The sequence below is a fragment of the Schistocerca americana genome, chromosome 4 (genome assembly GCF_021461395.2).
Source record: "Schistocerca americana isolate TAMUIC-IGC-003095 chromosome 4, iqSchAmer2.1, whole genome shotgun sequence".
Lineage (NCBI taxonomy): Eukaryota > Metazoa > Arthropoda > Insecta > Orthoptera > Acrididae > Schistocerca > Schistocerca americana.
Genome location: NC_060122.1, coordinates 689,846,492 through 689,863,704, shown reverse-complemented (window position 1 = coordinate 689,863,704; position 17,213 = coordinate 689,846,492). Strand labels below are relative to the sequence as shown.

Here is a 17,213-nt window from a genome sequence, read left to right as displayed (position 1 = left end):
AAAAAAAAAAAAAAAAAAAAAAAAACCGCTTCATGAAAGACTGCTTCGAAATTCTCAAGACTCCACATTAAGTGAAAAATGTAGAAATACACTACAGCCCCCTATGTATTACTTATGTAGAGACAGCAGAAACAAAATTAGACGAATTACAGTGCACATGGAAACATTTAAACGACCATCTGTCCTGCACTCCATATGCAAATGGAACTGGAAATTCAGCCTATGTTTGGTACAGTGAGAAGTACCCTCTGCCATGCGCTTCACATTGTTTGCAGAATACAACTGTTGATGTATTACTTGTTTCAGGTTAGCACACATATTGCCTGATGGCAAGCAAGAAATTTCTTGTAAATCTAAATAAGGAAGAAAATTTTAGTGTTACTCAAAAGTCCTCCACGTAAATGAGGATTGTGCAGAGGATTGGTAGCTTGTCTACCCATCAGCATGAAGGAAATTCATTGCAATCAACCCCCACCTTCTCACCTTCAATAAGGTTTTATTCATTTCACTCGTTTACAATCATTTCTGTGCTATTAACTGCTTAATAAATACATACTCCACTTCCTGTTATCTGATTAAACTGATATTTTGCATTCATATCTGAAATTGATGTCAGTGCAGTATTAATTGATTAATTGTCCATTCAACATAAATTTAAGGTAACATCGCTAAAGCTAACGAGGTGTTCTGTTTCTGGTATGAAATGAAAACTACTCCTTTTCCTCCAGCGTTTGAGCTTACTTTGCCAGTAGAAGGAGAACGTGAAGTATAATGTGGACTCCACAGTGTAATGCAACTTAACATTTTTCACAAATATACATCATTGCTGAATGTAATAATGTTCAAAGAAAAAAATCGTTCTCAGGCTCATTGATTTATCCTATTCATTACACTTTTCACTTCGGTGATGTCCCTTTCTTCAGACTGTTCCTTAGGCTCCTGTGTGTTTCTATTCACCATAACATTTGAGCATAGATCCAAAATGAAATCAGGACTGTAACTGAACATAATTAAGCAATTTGGTCTTCGCAGAAGAATTTTCTACCAAAATTTGTCTCACATCTAAGCTCGGTTCCAGTAAACCTACCAAGATTACAGAGAGATTGCCATTCAGTTCACACGAAAAAACATAATTAGGGCACTATAAGACTAAACAAATGATATAGAGCAGAGATCACGGTCAACAAAACATAACAAGGGCACTAGAAGTCTAAACGAATGATATAGAGCGGAGATCACGGTCAACAATCAGCAGTGCAGATAGAAACCAAAGACCCAGTAATTGGGCTGGAGTTCCTATCCAAGATGCACCCATAGGCCACAACTGAAGTACACATTTCATACGTTGACTGCTACAAACATAAATGCCTCACGGCCCCTCTCAGTCCCACCCCAGGCTTCTCTAGTCACAATTAAAAAACCACATTACTTGAAGCATTTACTTCTGCTTAGGTCTCTTATTGCCCATAGACTGCTTCTGAGCTGTGTTAGACTATAGAATGATCCCACAGAGGTTTATTATTATTAGTATTATTATTATTTGTCAGGAAACAGTCATTTATATTCTTATGAGCAGATAGGAAATTCATTTCCACTCAAAGTTCTACATAGCTGTGTGATCCTAATGCAGCTAGAGGTAGCTGGAATCTTCAGTTTCAGTTGTTTTGTCTTGACAGATATCTTCCCAGTCAGTGTGTTCCATAACCTTGACACTGAACTTTCTTGATTCAGTTTTAAGGGAATTTATGTCACCTTCATAATCTTAGCAGTTAAGCCAAGATTCTCATGCTCTGCAACACAGTGTTCCACATGCCTGAGAGTCGTTGCTGAAGCTTGCGCAAAGTGCATGGTAACAGAAGACTGGCAACAATAACCAGTCCTCCTCTTGAACTACCAAAGACTCACCATTTAGCACCACCCCAGAGAAATACCACATTGGGCCAAAAATAAGCCATGCTTTTTCCCAGAATTCTGCCGCAAAACATTAGTATGTGGGTGATCTGCATAACCCTTCAACATACTGATACTGTAGTGCTCATTCCTTTGTTTGAAAGGAGTAACAGTATCAATAGAATTTCAAAATTAATTATTATATATAAGCTAACATTCACTAGCATACAGACTGCCAGATTATTTCATCAACAAATATGTTAACTTCCAGAGGCACACATTCCGAAATCAGCAGACATGCTGTAGATCGTGATACTGCCACTATATAGGCACTGTATTTGTGTACAGTTAAAATGCTTTGTTTGAAGTATTAGATAGCAGTAGCAGTTGGGCAGTATAGGAGGAGGAGCAACGGCTTTTATCAAAGTAGCTGTTTTTCTCCTAACATCTCAAAACAGGCGAATTACCATAACCATCAGTCTGCATAGATTAGTGCTAGTCATAATATTATGTTAGTGTACTTCACAGAAGTAGCCAGCAGTGGTAGCTCATGCCTGATAGTGTATAACTTGACTCATTCGACATCTCCTGTGTGACAGAACTGACAGAATACGACATGTAAAAAAAGGAATCATCTTATAAGATGGCCACCTTCTGGTATATGCAGAGCAATACAACTGTGGACTATAAGAAAGTGTCAACTATCTTATTAAGACAAACTTGAAACAAAATACAGCGTTATTCGTAATTCCCTCCAGGGATGGGGGGTGCAGAAGGTGACTGAAAACTACAGGAGATACAGAAAATAGACACACACCAGTGGATAGAGCATCTCTCCAAAGTTTTTGTGAAGTGGCTACTAGCTTTGTAAGTCTGTTAATTCAGTTTCTGATCTGCAGAATTCAATGTGACAACATGGAACAGATGATTTGTCTACATATTCTGACACAGCAGCTCAATGGTGTAACCACATCGTGGTGAATAACTTGCAGAGATGCTCTTTGCTATGATGTACGTCATTTTTCTGTATGTCTTGTAGTTTTCACACAGTCGTCTTCTGAAATCCCGGAAGCACCAACAAATAATCCTGATTTATAGTGTAATCTGCGGTCTTGGTTAGGTTGAAGGATGACAGTTTGGCTGTGAGCTGGCAAAGCAGTACAAAATGCTTCCATTAATCTGAATATTTCATCCATAATGAACATGTGAACCAACATATCTGCAGAACTGAAAACAAAACTCAGTTTAACTGCAATGGTTCATATTTGCTGCTCTTGTTATGATATTGTTTATGACTAGGAACAGGAGTAATATGCTTAACTTACAACAGAGGGAGGCAGGAAGGCTCATGAAGTCACACTATTAGTGAGTGACAGAGGAAGCTGGTGTGGACTTTTTACCCTCTGTGAGTCTGAAGCTCTTGAATTATTTAGTGTACTGTAACAAGTACACAAATGTTCTTGCATAGGGGAGGGGGAGAAGACAGGGAAGGCAACAGTTTACATTATTGGGCATAATTACAGCATCATCTTCTTCAAGATGCTAGAAAACCTAATAAATTGGGGATGTTTCAGTTCAAACAAGTTATGCTGTTTGGCACTCAGTTTATTAACAGCTCACCAGGCATCTCATTCACCAGAGCTGAAAAGTACAGAGAGAATATGTTCCATGGAATAACAGTGCAGGTTCTGAAAAACAAATAAATATCAATGTGACTGCCAGGATTCTAACTTGACCATAAATAGCAGCATGGCACCAACAATAGTTTCCAGTCTGGTTGAAATCAGGGCAGTGAATCCATGTAATAGCGCAGCGTGCAGTACCTGAAGAAGGTGATTGGGTTAGTCATTGAAATATTACATGTAAAATGAAATCAACAGCTGGCTGAATGCCCAAAAGTGCACTATCAACAGAAAAGATTTCGTAAATCATTTCCAAGCAATGAGATCATCCGAGATTTGTACGTGGCAGAACTTAGTGGCACCTGTAGAACCAGTCAGTTTGCTTCTAAAGGGAGAGAATCATTTCCCACAGTGGCTGTTTTGAAAGTCCACCATGTATTTTTAAATTTGTATTTCATCATGTTGTAAGTGAGCATCATGATGATGGTGAAGTCTACACAGGTGCATCAAAGTAGTAGTGACTCCTTTTGCTGCTCTGTTGTATTCTTTGAATCCATCTTAAGATATACACTTACCAGCCAGAACATAATGACCACCTGCCTTATGTATGTCCATCTTTGGCATGGGTAACAGCGGCACAACGTCATGGCACGGAAGCAATGATGGCTTGGTAGATTGTTGGAGGGATTGTGCACCACATCTGCACACACAGGTCACCTAATTCCCATAAATTCTAGGTGGGGGAGCAATGTGCTCTAGTGCCACATTTAGTCACATCCCGGCTTTCTTTGATTGGGTTACTATCTGGAGAACTGGGGTGGGGGTGGCCAGTACATAAATTGGAACTTACCACTGTGTTCCTCGAACTACTCCACCACACTCCTGGCCTTGTGACATGGCACATTGTCTTCTTGAAAAACTGACACTGCCGCCAGGAGACATGATCGTTTTGAGGAGATGTACATGGTCTGCAACCAGTGTACAATACTCCTTGTCCATCATGATGCCTCGCACAAGCTCCACCAGACCCTTGGATGCCCACATGAATGTTCTTCAGAGCGTAAAGGAGTTGTCGGCAGTTTGTCTCCCTCCTGCAGTACAGGTGTCAAAGAGCTGTTGCCCTGGAAGACGCGGATTCTCACCCTCTCATTGACAGGAAGAAGGTATCGGGATTTGTCAGACTGTGCAATGCTCTGCCTTTGCACCAGCGTCCAGTGCCAATGATCACACCCCCATTTCAGTTATAGTTGCCATTGACATGGTGTTAACATTGGCATTGGATGGGTCGTCGGCTGAGGAGGTCCATCGTTAGGAGTACTCAGTGCACTTTGTGTTCCAACACACTTGTACTCTGCCTAGCATTAAAGTCTAATGTTAGTTCTGCCACAGTTCACTGCCTGTTCTGTTTAACCAGTCTGCCCAGCCTATAATGTCCAACATTTGTGAAGATGGGCAGCCACCCAACCCTAAAACATCTGAATGCAGTTTCACCTTGGTCTTGCCATGTGTTGAAGACAGTCACCAGAGCACTCTTCAAACACCCAACAAGTCATGAATTTCTGAAATGCTTGTGCTGAGCCTCGGCCCATCTCAATCTGCCCTCGCTGAAACTCAGATGGATCACATGTCTTCCCCATTCTACACATCAACATCATGGTGCACTGTGCACTAGCAATCATCCCTTGCCAGGTGACACTGCTATCCCCTGCATAGGTTTATATCAATAGTAGGCCGGTGGTCATAATGTTCTGCCAAGCAAATTTATGACATTTGATGCTGAAGTTGCTGTGATGTGGACAGGTAAAATGTCCTCAAAAGTCAAAGGAAGGAGATGATTTTAGTGGGAATACTGAGACACAAGCAAAATTGAATACTGGTAATAAGTAAACTTAAGGTAGTGTGCATGCTTGTTATTGGTAGATTTCAGGGGATATGGGGAGAAAATACTTCCCATTCTGGGTTAGTTTTGTGTATCACCAGAACTTAAAAATGTGGGCTTTGTTATCTCCAGCTATGTCTAAGGATATGAGACTTACATAACAGTTCAGTCCACACATTTGACATTTATTGAAATTAAAATTAGCATTAATGAAAGGAAATAACTAATGAGAAGGTAGATAGTCGCAATATCATATATACTGTAATAGTTACCAGATGTTTTAGTAGGCACATCAATATACAAGAACAGTCTGCATGAAGTGTCCAGTTTTCATAATTCAGTATAGATGTCAAACTAGGAAAATGTAGATGTAAATAACAATAAGGGTTTGTCTAACAGTGCTGTTAGGTCTTCGATATTTGTGTTATCAGAGTGTATTAATTTCCCAATGTCCTTTTCAGTTACCTAAAATTAGAAATTGTATTCACTCAGGATACTTTTCTGAAACAATATTTTTATATTTTCAGCTGCCACAAACTTTTAGCATCATAAAAGTGAACATTTTCTTAATCTCACTTGCTTGTAAGGGGTTTCCTGCCTGTTGTGGTAAGTAACCACTGTGCATCATGTGATGTGCTATTTCAACTTCTCTTCTAAAATCATATTCAAATAATTTGCTTCTTGTTAAAGAAGGCAGCGATTCATTCACTCACAAATGAGATATATCTGATTTCCATAGTAACTTTATGTGAAGAAACTTATTTCTCATAGTAAACCATTGCGTAATTCCAGAACTAGTACTAATAATGAGTAAGTCTACTTTTGAGGAGGATGGACTTCTGCAGAAGTAGCTATTACAGCGATGTTTCATTCTGGAATCTACTTCTGGTTAAAGTCTTATGTAGCATTTGAAATTATGTCCATTTCAGATGTTCCCTCAACTTTTGCACAGAGTTTAATTTGTGGAAAACATGCAAAAATGGAATGCTTTTATTACAATGCAAAAGGGCTGTGAAACTCCCTTGCAAGTAGCTGCACGTTTATTTGAAACACTGTTTGGCTCACATATTTAAAACATTTGTGGGGTAACATGAAATTGAAATTACACCAGCATTTCATGGCAGCCTCATTGCACTGTGTGAAGTTCACTGGGTTGTACAGATCTTAGACATGCTACTAACACTGCTGCTATTATTTCACCTCATCTAACTGTCTTCCAGCCCTCGTCCCCCTTGCCCTCCATAATTCTTCCTTTTATATAAGTTATTGAACTATGTGTACCTTACTTTGGCATAGGCCTATCATTTAGTACTACTTCCAAAAAAATAGTAGTACATATGCATTAAAAGTTTGCAGTCGTATCCTTAAACTGTATGGCTTACTAAATGTTGTCTGATATTTGTTTGAAACTTTATATAAATAAAAGAATAAATTTGCAGGATCAACATTTTATATGTACGTTTTAATTCACACATGCAGTTCAATATAAAATTCTGTCTCCCTCTCCTCCATTTTTCCTCACGTCCGCCAGTACTACGCCATTGACAAACATGAACAAGATTAAATTTCATTGTATTTCATGTGCAGAATCTGTTCTGTTAGTTAGCTTAAGGAAACAATATCTCCAATCTGATTGCTTGTCTGTAAATAGGTGAATTTGTTACTTGTTCCACATTTGTGCCATTGGCATAAAGTCAAGTTTAAACATAATGAGAAAATTGAAATAAAGATCTAAAGTATATGTACAGAGAGAAATAATGTCTACAATCACAGAGAACCTTCAGATTGTGGCTGCAGAATTGTCAGTGTCAGATCCTATCTAATACTGAGAAAAAGACAGAGTATCACAAAAAATCAGGGTTTATAGGTTAACTGTAGAAAGGTATTGACAAACATTTAAAACCACATCAAGGTATAAGTAGTTCGGAAAAGAGAGAAGCCTGTCAGTCTCATTGAAACTGTTCACAAAATTTTGAAAGAATTTTGTGTTACCTTTGTTATGGCATTTGGCCTACAAATGTGATTAGATATTACTGTTGCAGTATATTCCAATATTGTATGGCATTTTTGTTTTGACTGTTCATCTGCAGATTCAACTTTTCACACTTTCACAATGTGGCTGTAATACAAAAAGGCACATATGATTAACACACTGTTTGTGTGTCAGAAGCATTAATTACTGTTGTCACCCGAAAGATGAGACATTTAAAACTTCATGACTGAAAATTATAATTTGTTTATTATGTGTATGCAAGCAACAATAGGTGAAATGCCCAAGTTAATGCAGACAGCCAGTAATTTCTTATATACAGAAATAATACGCATTAACACTTTGCCAGAACTTACTATTTTCATATAACTCTAGTACACATGAGAAAGGATGCTTTATGTTATGAAATCTCGTTGTGTATGGTATGTATTTTCATTAATTTATAAATGAAAAAAGTGTCAGGCAATAATTTTGGTTTGTGGTGGCTTACCAGTACTAGTTACAAATGTGCTGGTACTGCTTGGAGAGAGCCACAGTTTGCAGTTCAGAAGGAGAGAATCACGCAGTTCAAGCATTAGACATGTTATCTGCATGTGAAACAGTTCTCATATTTTCTATTTATATCCAATTTTTAATTATTTATAATATTACTGCAACTGGTTACTGTATAGTGTCCAAATTTCTTTTCATTTTAAATGCAACAGACATGTGTTATATAGTGCAATTTTGGTATCAGTGTGTGCTGTTACCAAACATTTCCTTTAACATTTTGGAGACCAAGCCCTAGCATAGCTCGGGGCGAAACTTTTATGTTAAAAAGGTTGCACCTGAGTATAGGTTGGGCTCCAATTTTCTCGACACGTGAGCCACCTATCACTTGAAAGCTGGATCGATTTCATATGAGAACAATGTAGGCATGTCTTGCAACCTGCCACTTGACTGGTGCTGCCTTCCGTTGTCAATTTCTAGAATTATTTCGAAAGAAACATTAAAGAATGTAACAGCTGCTGTCATGAACGGCTGAGCCAGTATGATTGCATTGACATATCGTGCATGTACTTGTTAGGTTTTGTAGTTTGCTGTAATTCTGCTGCATATATGTCACATTTGTTGTGCGACTAAGAAATTTTGGAAGCTCAAGGGGAAGAAATGGCTCAGTAACTCACCTTGAACCTTTCTTTCTTGGGAGTATAGGTATGCTTTCTGTCGTAGTTTTAAAATTTGTAATCTATCAAAGAACTAAAGTAAATATGAAAAATAAATCTTGAAGCTTGGCCCTTTTTTTATTGTGTGTTACTCTTGAAGGTACAGCAATTACACATGTGACAGTAACATTTCAAAAAATGGCATAAATGACCAGTTTCGTAGGCCCCATGTCCTCCCAGGTGACCTGTCTCAAAAGTCTTCGATTTGGAATTCCATTACCAAACTCCCCCCTCCCCTCCGTGCTCAAATCCTTTTTCCTCAAACTTACTCATTTTTGATGAGACCTTCTGTCAAGTGATAATTGGGCTCATGAAAGTATGACAAGAGGGGGGAGGAGTGCTAAGCAAATATATGTGAATTATTTTAAATTACTGAGTAAGGTCAACACTTTCATTCGTTTTTACTCGTGCATCAGTTTGTGCAATAGATGTCGGAAGGGAAAGCAGTGGGCTGAAAAATTTGCAGTGGGAACCCCACCTAATGCTATAATATTGAACCTGGCTGGCGATATAAGTAGGAGAGCAATACTTCAATAAATGATGGCTGGACAGGGAAATTTCGTGTTTTTGAAGAAAAAAATATTGGTTCAAGTTCTGAGGATGGAGGAAACAAATAATGTAAATTTAAAAGTTTGTGATTAATTACAACTGCACTAAGGCCAAGGCTAATACAGTCTTTGTCAGGCTCATACATTACACAAAAATTTTCTGTTTGCAAGTAGTCTTTCCTCTTTGTGAAACTACAGAGGAAATACCACACATAATTCACCAGAGTGAGAGAATTGATAAACCCATAAGAATCTAATGCAGTTTGTAAAAGAAGAGACATTTATTTTGTTTCTAACTTTATATGAAAGCCTACCCAGTATTCTCTATAAACTTTTTGTAACATCACATCTTTGTTTCTTCCTTTTCCTCTTGTGGTTTTGAATAAAGACTCTTTGACTTGGAAACTCAAGGCACAACAATTTGAATAGATCAATTTATTTGCATCTTGTGGCTCTTTCTGTATTTTTTGTGATAGTTTATTTTCATCCAGGTTGAGTATAATATGTTGTGACAGCACAGACATAAAATAAAGTATAACTATGATAGAACTAGAATTATTTTCAAGTTTCCCTCCTTAAAAAATACTATTATATCTGCTTTTGTTGTCCTAGGGCAACTGCAGCACACAGTACTTTCACATTTGCTAAAACATAGTTTAAAGTTTAGAAACATTTTGAACTATTTGTCTATTCCCTCCATTTTCTGCAAATTAACATTGTTGACTGTTGAAAAATGTAAATGTTTGCAGCACGATCATTTCACAGGTGCACACAAGAATGTAATGTGTTTTGTGATGTATAACTGCACAGCAAGAGTTCATATTATTTAAATACTGCAACAAATGAAATGCAATAGTGGATCTCTTGTTTACTGGACACTCAAGTAACCTGGTATGTGCCTATTGTTGTGTGATTAGAAAGTGTGCTACAACACATTTTACCAAAATGTTTAAGTATTTTCTAGCCTCTGCACAATGAATCTCATCTACAGAATTTTCAGTTAATAAAGATAACACAGGTTCGAATCCTGCCTCAGTCATGGATGTGTGTGATGTCCTTAGGTTTGTTAGGTTTAAGTAGTTCAAAGTTCTAGGGATTGATGACCTCAGATGTTTAAAGTCCCATAGTGCTCAGAGCCATTTTTTTTTTTTTTTTTTTTTTTTTTTTTTTTTTTTTTTTTTTTTTTTTTTTGTAAAGATAACACAATCTAAATGTCAGTTCATACAGGATGTCGACATATTCCACAGTACATTTTGAACGGTGCCTTTCACTCTAACCGGCGACAGAGCAGAACTGCATGTCACTGCAAGGTTTCTTGGGAAGCAAGTGTCGATGGTGGTGGCGAAAAAATAGTGTTGTCTGCTAACTTCAGAAGTTAATGTTTTGTGATAAGTTAGGCTACTATTTTCAGTGAGTGTTCTTCCAGAAAAGAGCCCAAGTACCTGAAAGTGAAAATTATACAAGTTGTACAATATCTATACAAAGAAAAAGTGTCCAAATTTTGCAGAAATAAGAACATAAACCAGTCTAACAATTTTCATTAAAGAATCTGTCACTTTGCCAGTGAAAAAGTCAGCTCTGTTCAGCAGAAAATGGATTTGTTTTTTGTGTTATTTGGTACTTCTCTTCTTGCTGGTTTGGAATGTTTGGATGTGTCTTTTTGTATTCTTTAATTCACCTCACAGCTACCATTGTGAATTTTGCTTTGGTCATTAATAAATGCAGTCATTGTTAGTTTCTTAATTCTGGTACTATATTCTGACATTTTACACCACACAAACCCAGTTGTAGTGGGCTATTTGAAATAATATGTTGATGTTCTGTCTAGTATGAACACACCTCCCTTTGATGGTGTTGGTACTTGTGTCCCACTGATGTCCAGTGTGAATCGAATTTTACCATGCAGCTTTCTTACAGGTTTGTGATTCTAAAAACTTGGCTCTACAGGTGCCTCCTTTTGGCGTGTACTACTTCGAGATAACTGTCTTTCTGCATGCGGTGATGGTGGAGGGAGGGAGGGGGGGGGTTAAGTGCAGGCAGAGTTAGGGCTGCCGCCTGTCATCCATTCGATGTAGGCCAGCGTAGCAGAGCTTTGCAGAGCGCGGTGTCACGGGGTGTACGGTGCAGCCATCTCCTGTGTGTGTCTGTCTCACATACAGGTTACTGCTGCCGTTCTGCGGCGGCCGCTGCGCCTCGTCGCTTCCCTCCCTATTCCCTTCCCCACCTCCGTCATCATCATCCTTTTCCTCCTCCTCCGCCACCGCCGCCTGTGCTGCCGCTACCAGCGACGCCCCCCACCCCGAGCCCGCCGCACGGCGCGCTGCCACACCGTCAGAACAATGGCGGACGCTCTTGCTCCTATCTCTTGATTGGTAATTGTGTGTTAAATTCTGGGGCGGGAGAGCTGGCGGGGATAGCGAGAGAGAGAGAGAGGTAGATAGACAGTAAAGGACAGGACGAGAGAGAGGCAAGGGGTGTGCCTGTTCGTGCGGACGCTTGGGGTGGCTGTCGGAGTGTACGCGGGTGCTAGCGAGTAGTAGTCAAGAGTTGCCGCTCCTCTCGCCGCCGCCGCAGCTGCTACTGCTCGCTCGCCCGCTCCCTGGATCAATATTTTAACTTCCACAGATAACAACACAAACACAGAACTAATATTTAGTTTGCACGAGGCACGCCCATCAGACCGGCTGTCGCCCTGCCTCTGCCCTCAGAGAGGAACTGGCGAGTGGTGCGGCTGAAGCCGGTGGCCGCGCACACGGCGTAACCAGCGCCCCTCAGTCTGCGACGGGCCATCCTTGCAGTCGGCCTGCACTGTCCTAATGACTGTTTTTTTCTGGCGCAGTCCGCTGCTTTTGGGGTCGTTTTCGCTTCTGTACTTTCATACTACGGACGAAAAAATTAAAACAAGGAAAAAGTTCTGTCGAGACTCGAACATATGGCCTTCCAATTCGAACATGAGACCCTCTGCTTTTGTATTCTACACAATAGCTACAAGACTACAAACGAGAGCAGCTCAGTCGATCCTCTTAGCTGGCGAGTAACATTGGGTTTCCGAGTAACTCTAGATTTCCAACTGCCCTCTCCGGACCTGCCAGGGGGCGACGAGCAATCCGAGTCCCGCTGAAACAAACGAAGCACGTGGCATTTGACCGGCGAAAAGACGGCCAACGTATGAAGATGGCCAACGGATGCGAAATGATCAAGAAATGCGTTCCGAACGAGTGACAGGAAATAATAGTAACAATATTCACTCTCGTGTCATGGAGAAGAGTCAGTGAACTTCCGCTCAGTATGCTGCCTGCTGCCATAGCTTTACGTGGCGCATGGAGCCACATTTTCTTTGACAGTACTACTGCGTTTTTAATCACGAAATACGCCGTTGAGCCAAAGCATTGTGACCATTGCCCACCGCGAGACCACGAGCGTTGTCACAAAGGGCAGTTTGTAATGATCCGGCGGCTCGCCCGAGAACGAGCTTCTCGGAAAAGCGGAGCTTGGTCGGCTGTTGGCGTGCTACTGTCGTGGGCATCTACGGAAAGTGGTTGAAGGACGGTGAACCCACGAGTTGACGTCAAGGTACTCGTCGTCTACGCCTCTTCGCAGAACATGGAGGCTGGAGGCTTGCCCTCCTTGTGAAGCAGTATAGGCAGCGATCTGTGGCATACGTGACGGCAAAGTAAGATGCTGGCATAAGTGTTTCGGAGCACACCGTTCAGCGTCCGTTGTTGAACAGGGCTCCGCAGCAGACGTCCCGCGCGTGTTCCCATGTTCACCCGACGACATCGTCAATTACTATTGTAGTCGCTATGGCATCATCGAGGTTGGACCATGAGTCAGTGGAAACGCGTCGCCTTGCAGGATGATTCACGTTTCTTGTTACACTAGGTCGATGGTCGTGTACGGATACGTCATCCAGGCGAATGGCTGCGCAAAATATGCAACACGCCACGGACGTAGGCTAGTGAGAGCAGTATTACGCTTTGGGGACGTTCACTTACGCTTCCTTGTGACCTGTGGTATTAATCGATGGCACTATGAATGCAGTGGGATTCGTGAAAATTATTGCGAACCACCCGCATCCTTTATGCATGATGTCCTTCCCGCTGGCGTTGGCATCAACCAGCAAGACGTCAAAAGATGGGGGTAGCGAACTCACGTTGATGTTTTGGCCACCAAATTCGCCTGATCTGAGGCTGATGAAACATATCCACGACGCAGCTCCGCGTTCGCAAACCACGTGGTCGTAATTTGCGGAAATTAGTGACGTGGGTCGACATATGGTGCTACGTACCTCTGGAAACCTACCGAGCTCTATGATCTGATTAAAATTACGGGATAGTTGACACTTCACCCGTTGTAGCTGATTTGACTTCTTATTTCATCACACTTGATAACACACTAAAAACCACACACACAACGATGCTAATAAAATATACACGTTTCATACATACTAATCAAGAACTACTGGATCCTTTCGCACAACACACGATTCAGCGTCATTCATACAGTTATTATTACCACAGAGGTCGGCTTACATTAGATTAGCTTCGCACGACATTGCACGTAGCCGAATTTTTGAAGGCTGTCAACTACTTATAGCGAAGAGACCAAAGTCATAAATACAACAGTGTGTAACGTGTAATGACATAGCGTAATGGTTAGCGTATAAACTGGAGTGTAGAAGATCGAAAGTTCGGATCTCGTCAGATACAGCGAAAATTTTTATTCTTCCAAGTCTAATCAAAAAACTTTATCATTTTTATTCAGTTAGTTTAAATGTAATTTTTTCTTTGTAGTTCTTTCATTTTCATCATCGTATTACTTTTTTGTGCATACCATTCTTTCTTCGTTTGTAACCTGCTTGTGTCACCTGTAATTGGAATCAACTCCCGACCAAGACTGCTCATCGGTTCGTAATGCGGCATCCTGTGTAGCCGGCGTGAGACTATTATCAGGTAAGAATGACAGCGAGAAATTAGTTTGCTTTTACCGCTAAAACTGAAATTTTGTTGCAGAAGATGGCTATGCTGACAAACATTATGAAAATTTTCTGCCCCGAATTTGGTCGTGCAGGTTAGTCTTAAACGCCGTGAACAAAGCGATCGTAATTTTAGTTCTGCCGCAGACTGTTGATAGCCGTTTCCTCGGACACAATGCACGTCACGAGATGTGGTTAGGTTAGGACATGGATTTAAATTAAGGGCTGCAGAACCCGTCGTGTGCCGCACTTCAGTCATAGGTCACTTAAACTCAGCTTCTCTGATTTCCGTCATACCTCGCGGCAGTCACTTTCAGCATTGCTCCGCGTTACACATTAACAGTATTTGTGTGTCGCCTATAACCCAGCGGTAGCCGGCAGAGGCTGTGGCAACACTGTAGCGGCAAGTGAAAGATGTCAACTATCAGGTAATTTTAATCGGACTGTAGTAGAATCCATGCCATGCAGAATCGCTTCTGTATAACGTTCTAGAGATGGACCAACACGCTGTTACGTACAGTGCGTTTAAAATTAGTCGCTACTATTGACAGTTCAGTAGTACGGAGCGTGTCGAGGGAAGCGTAGTTGGCAGCGTGTGCTGAACGCCTGAGCAAGTGACGATAACTCCAGGCCTACTCGGCGCGGAGTGTGCCAGGCTCGCTTGTCAGAGTTAATAGCAGCCGCCAGTCTACATTCAAACAAATTTAAAGAAACTATTCGGTAATAAACTCTTATTCTCGCACATCTTTTAGCTTATTTCATCATCATCATCGCGAATGGACATAGTTATTGAGATATTTCGGTATTAGATATAATTACTGCAAGAAATTCTTAAAGTTTGTGTGAAAAATAAGGGTCGCTGTAAATTTGCGTTTCGCACTTGTTACGTCGTATGTTGCTGCATATGAAACGTAGATAATATACTGAATTAGTCTTCAAACTTGGAAAGATATCGCTATCTTTCTCCAGGCTCGAGAAAATGGTGTGTATGTATAGAGCGCTGTGTCACGAACGCATGCTCCAGTGAAAAAGCCAGAGTGAAATATTCACAAATCCCTTTTATTTTATAAACATTTTGGTAAATGATAGCACGCAAAGAGGAGAGTATTTTGCGATGTGATTAATATGTGAAACTTCCATATTTACTGCAACAGCCATGTAACAACAGGTTTTTTTTAAAAGAAATAATGTAATTTTCTGTGAAACGAAAATTGCTGTGGGTCTTGCAACAATGTAAGTGAAGAAGTTACATATTGATTTTTGTACTGAGTATGAGCTTTTTCATTAACTATTGCCTTCTGTCGCAATTTCTTTTTCAACTGCGTTAGAATGTTTAGTGACACTCTTGGCAAAAGAAGCAATTTCAACATGGCAACAAGAGAAGTTACGTATTAATTTAAACTCATCATAGTCCTTCACAAATCTCTCTCCTCAACTACCTTCTCAGTACGGCTGACAATTCAAGACCACTCCTGTGGTTTCTTTTGTTAGCATTTCAGCCTCATTGACAGTAAATTTCTTGCTGTTTTTTAACACATTACTTTTCACCCAGGCCCATATAGTCTCAGTCGGATTTAAATGAGCGTGATGCGGAGGAAACCTGATTAAACTATGCCCTTTAGCGTTAGCTAATTCATCGACCTGATAACTGGAGTGATTGACCTTTCCATTCGAACGTTTCTTTCTACCCAGAGCAAAATACGCGCATTGTCCACCACTAATTTCGGACTCGGAAGAATATACGCAGCAGAACATTATCTCCACAGCCAGTGAACGTGTTCTTACACGAAAACTTATAATGCGAACCTGGTGTTTAGACGTGCTGCACAGTTGATATTAATGCAACGCCGACACAAAACACTCGTTCACAATACCTGACGGCTGCAGAACTCTTCAATGCCAGAAAATACCACTTTTTATAAAGAGATCTGACGAACACAGAAATGCATCTACAGCGAGGCAACGAACGATTTACCAATCGAACCACTGGCGGCGTGGTAGGGAAAGCCAGCTCGCCACTGGTGTTACCTGCGCAGCTGCATGTCTCCCCTCCCTCCCTGTGAGCCAACTAATTTTAAAGATACTGTAGGTGGTCAAAAGATTGGTCTGGTTCCTGGAGAAATGAAGGAACACGTAAGGCTGTACTAACCGTACCACTGATCTCAGACGATAAGTTGAATTAGTTTTTCACGAGAACATTGTGCACGTAAGCAAAATTTAGAATGAATGGGAGCAGGTGTGACCATTATTTTACTAAATAGTAGGAACATTGTGTGAAAGGATGTGGAGCAAACACTAATTTGTATGTTGCTACTGTTACAGTGAAAATTTTGTCGCAGGTCGTGTAATTACAACCGTAAGACCTAAAAAAAAAAATTTTTAAGAGGAAACAGGTACCGCATTATTGTTGCGACTGATAGTTGATTGCATCCCACCCCTACGCAGGATTCCGAGATAAGAGTGGTAGCGATGACGTGTGATGCTTTTATTTGGCGATTCTCCGTTGAAAATATTATTTTTATATACGTTATACATCTGTTAAAGATAATGAGAAAACTATCATACAATCTCGCCGTCGTCGGCATCTTGATGTGGAACTGCAGTTCCAAAGTGTGAACAATCTGAAATTCGTGGCACTGTCATATTTACTGAGAATATTCGTCTATGGAACGGCCTACAGCGTGGCACCCGCGAAGCTGTTTCAGTTCATTGATTGATATGATGTAGTTCAAGGCTTATACACATCGAAGCACAGTCTTCGAAACGTCCAAACCTGATATCGTGCACACTCATTGTTTCACCGGCAGTACACCGATTTGCGTCCATTGCACTCACGAAAACTGTTTTAGTCTATCAACGAATCAAGTCGTCCAATGGGGCGTCGCCTGAAATGACTTAACACCCGACGGCCGAACTTCCCCGGAGGCCTCCCGACCAACAATGCAACATGATAATATCATTTCATTGATGTAAATGTTTTATCTGTGTCTATACGCACGAAAGCGAACACGCCAGCCAAGCTTTTCTTGTCACCGCCCTACTCGATTGTTCAGTTTCGGCAGTCGAAAACAGTTTTTTCGTGTAGCAGGGCTGCCATACGGCTG

At 40.7% G+C, this 17,213-nt stretch overlaps 1 long non-coding RNA gene across 2 annotated transcripts in view; it reads left to right on the top strand.

Annotated features, from left to right (window-relative positions):
- The window catches only part of LOC124613144, a 101,248-nt gene that overhangs the window by 17,055 nt on the left and 66,980 nt on the right, over window positions 1–17,213 (top strand). For both annotated transcript variants that reach the window (XR_006979609.1, XR_006979610.1), the window contains exon 3: window positions 5,919–5,997. This is a non-coding gene — a long non-coding RNA (uncharacterized LOC124613144). The remainder of the gene's footprint in view (window positions 1–5,918; window positions 5,998–17,213) is intronic.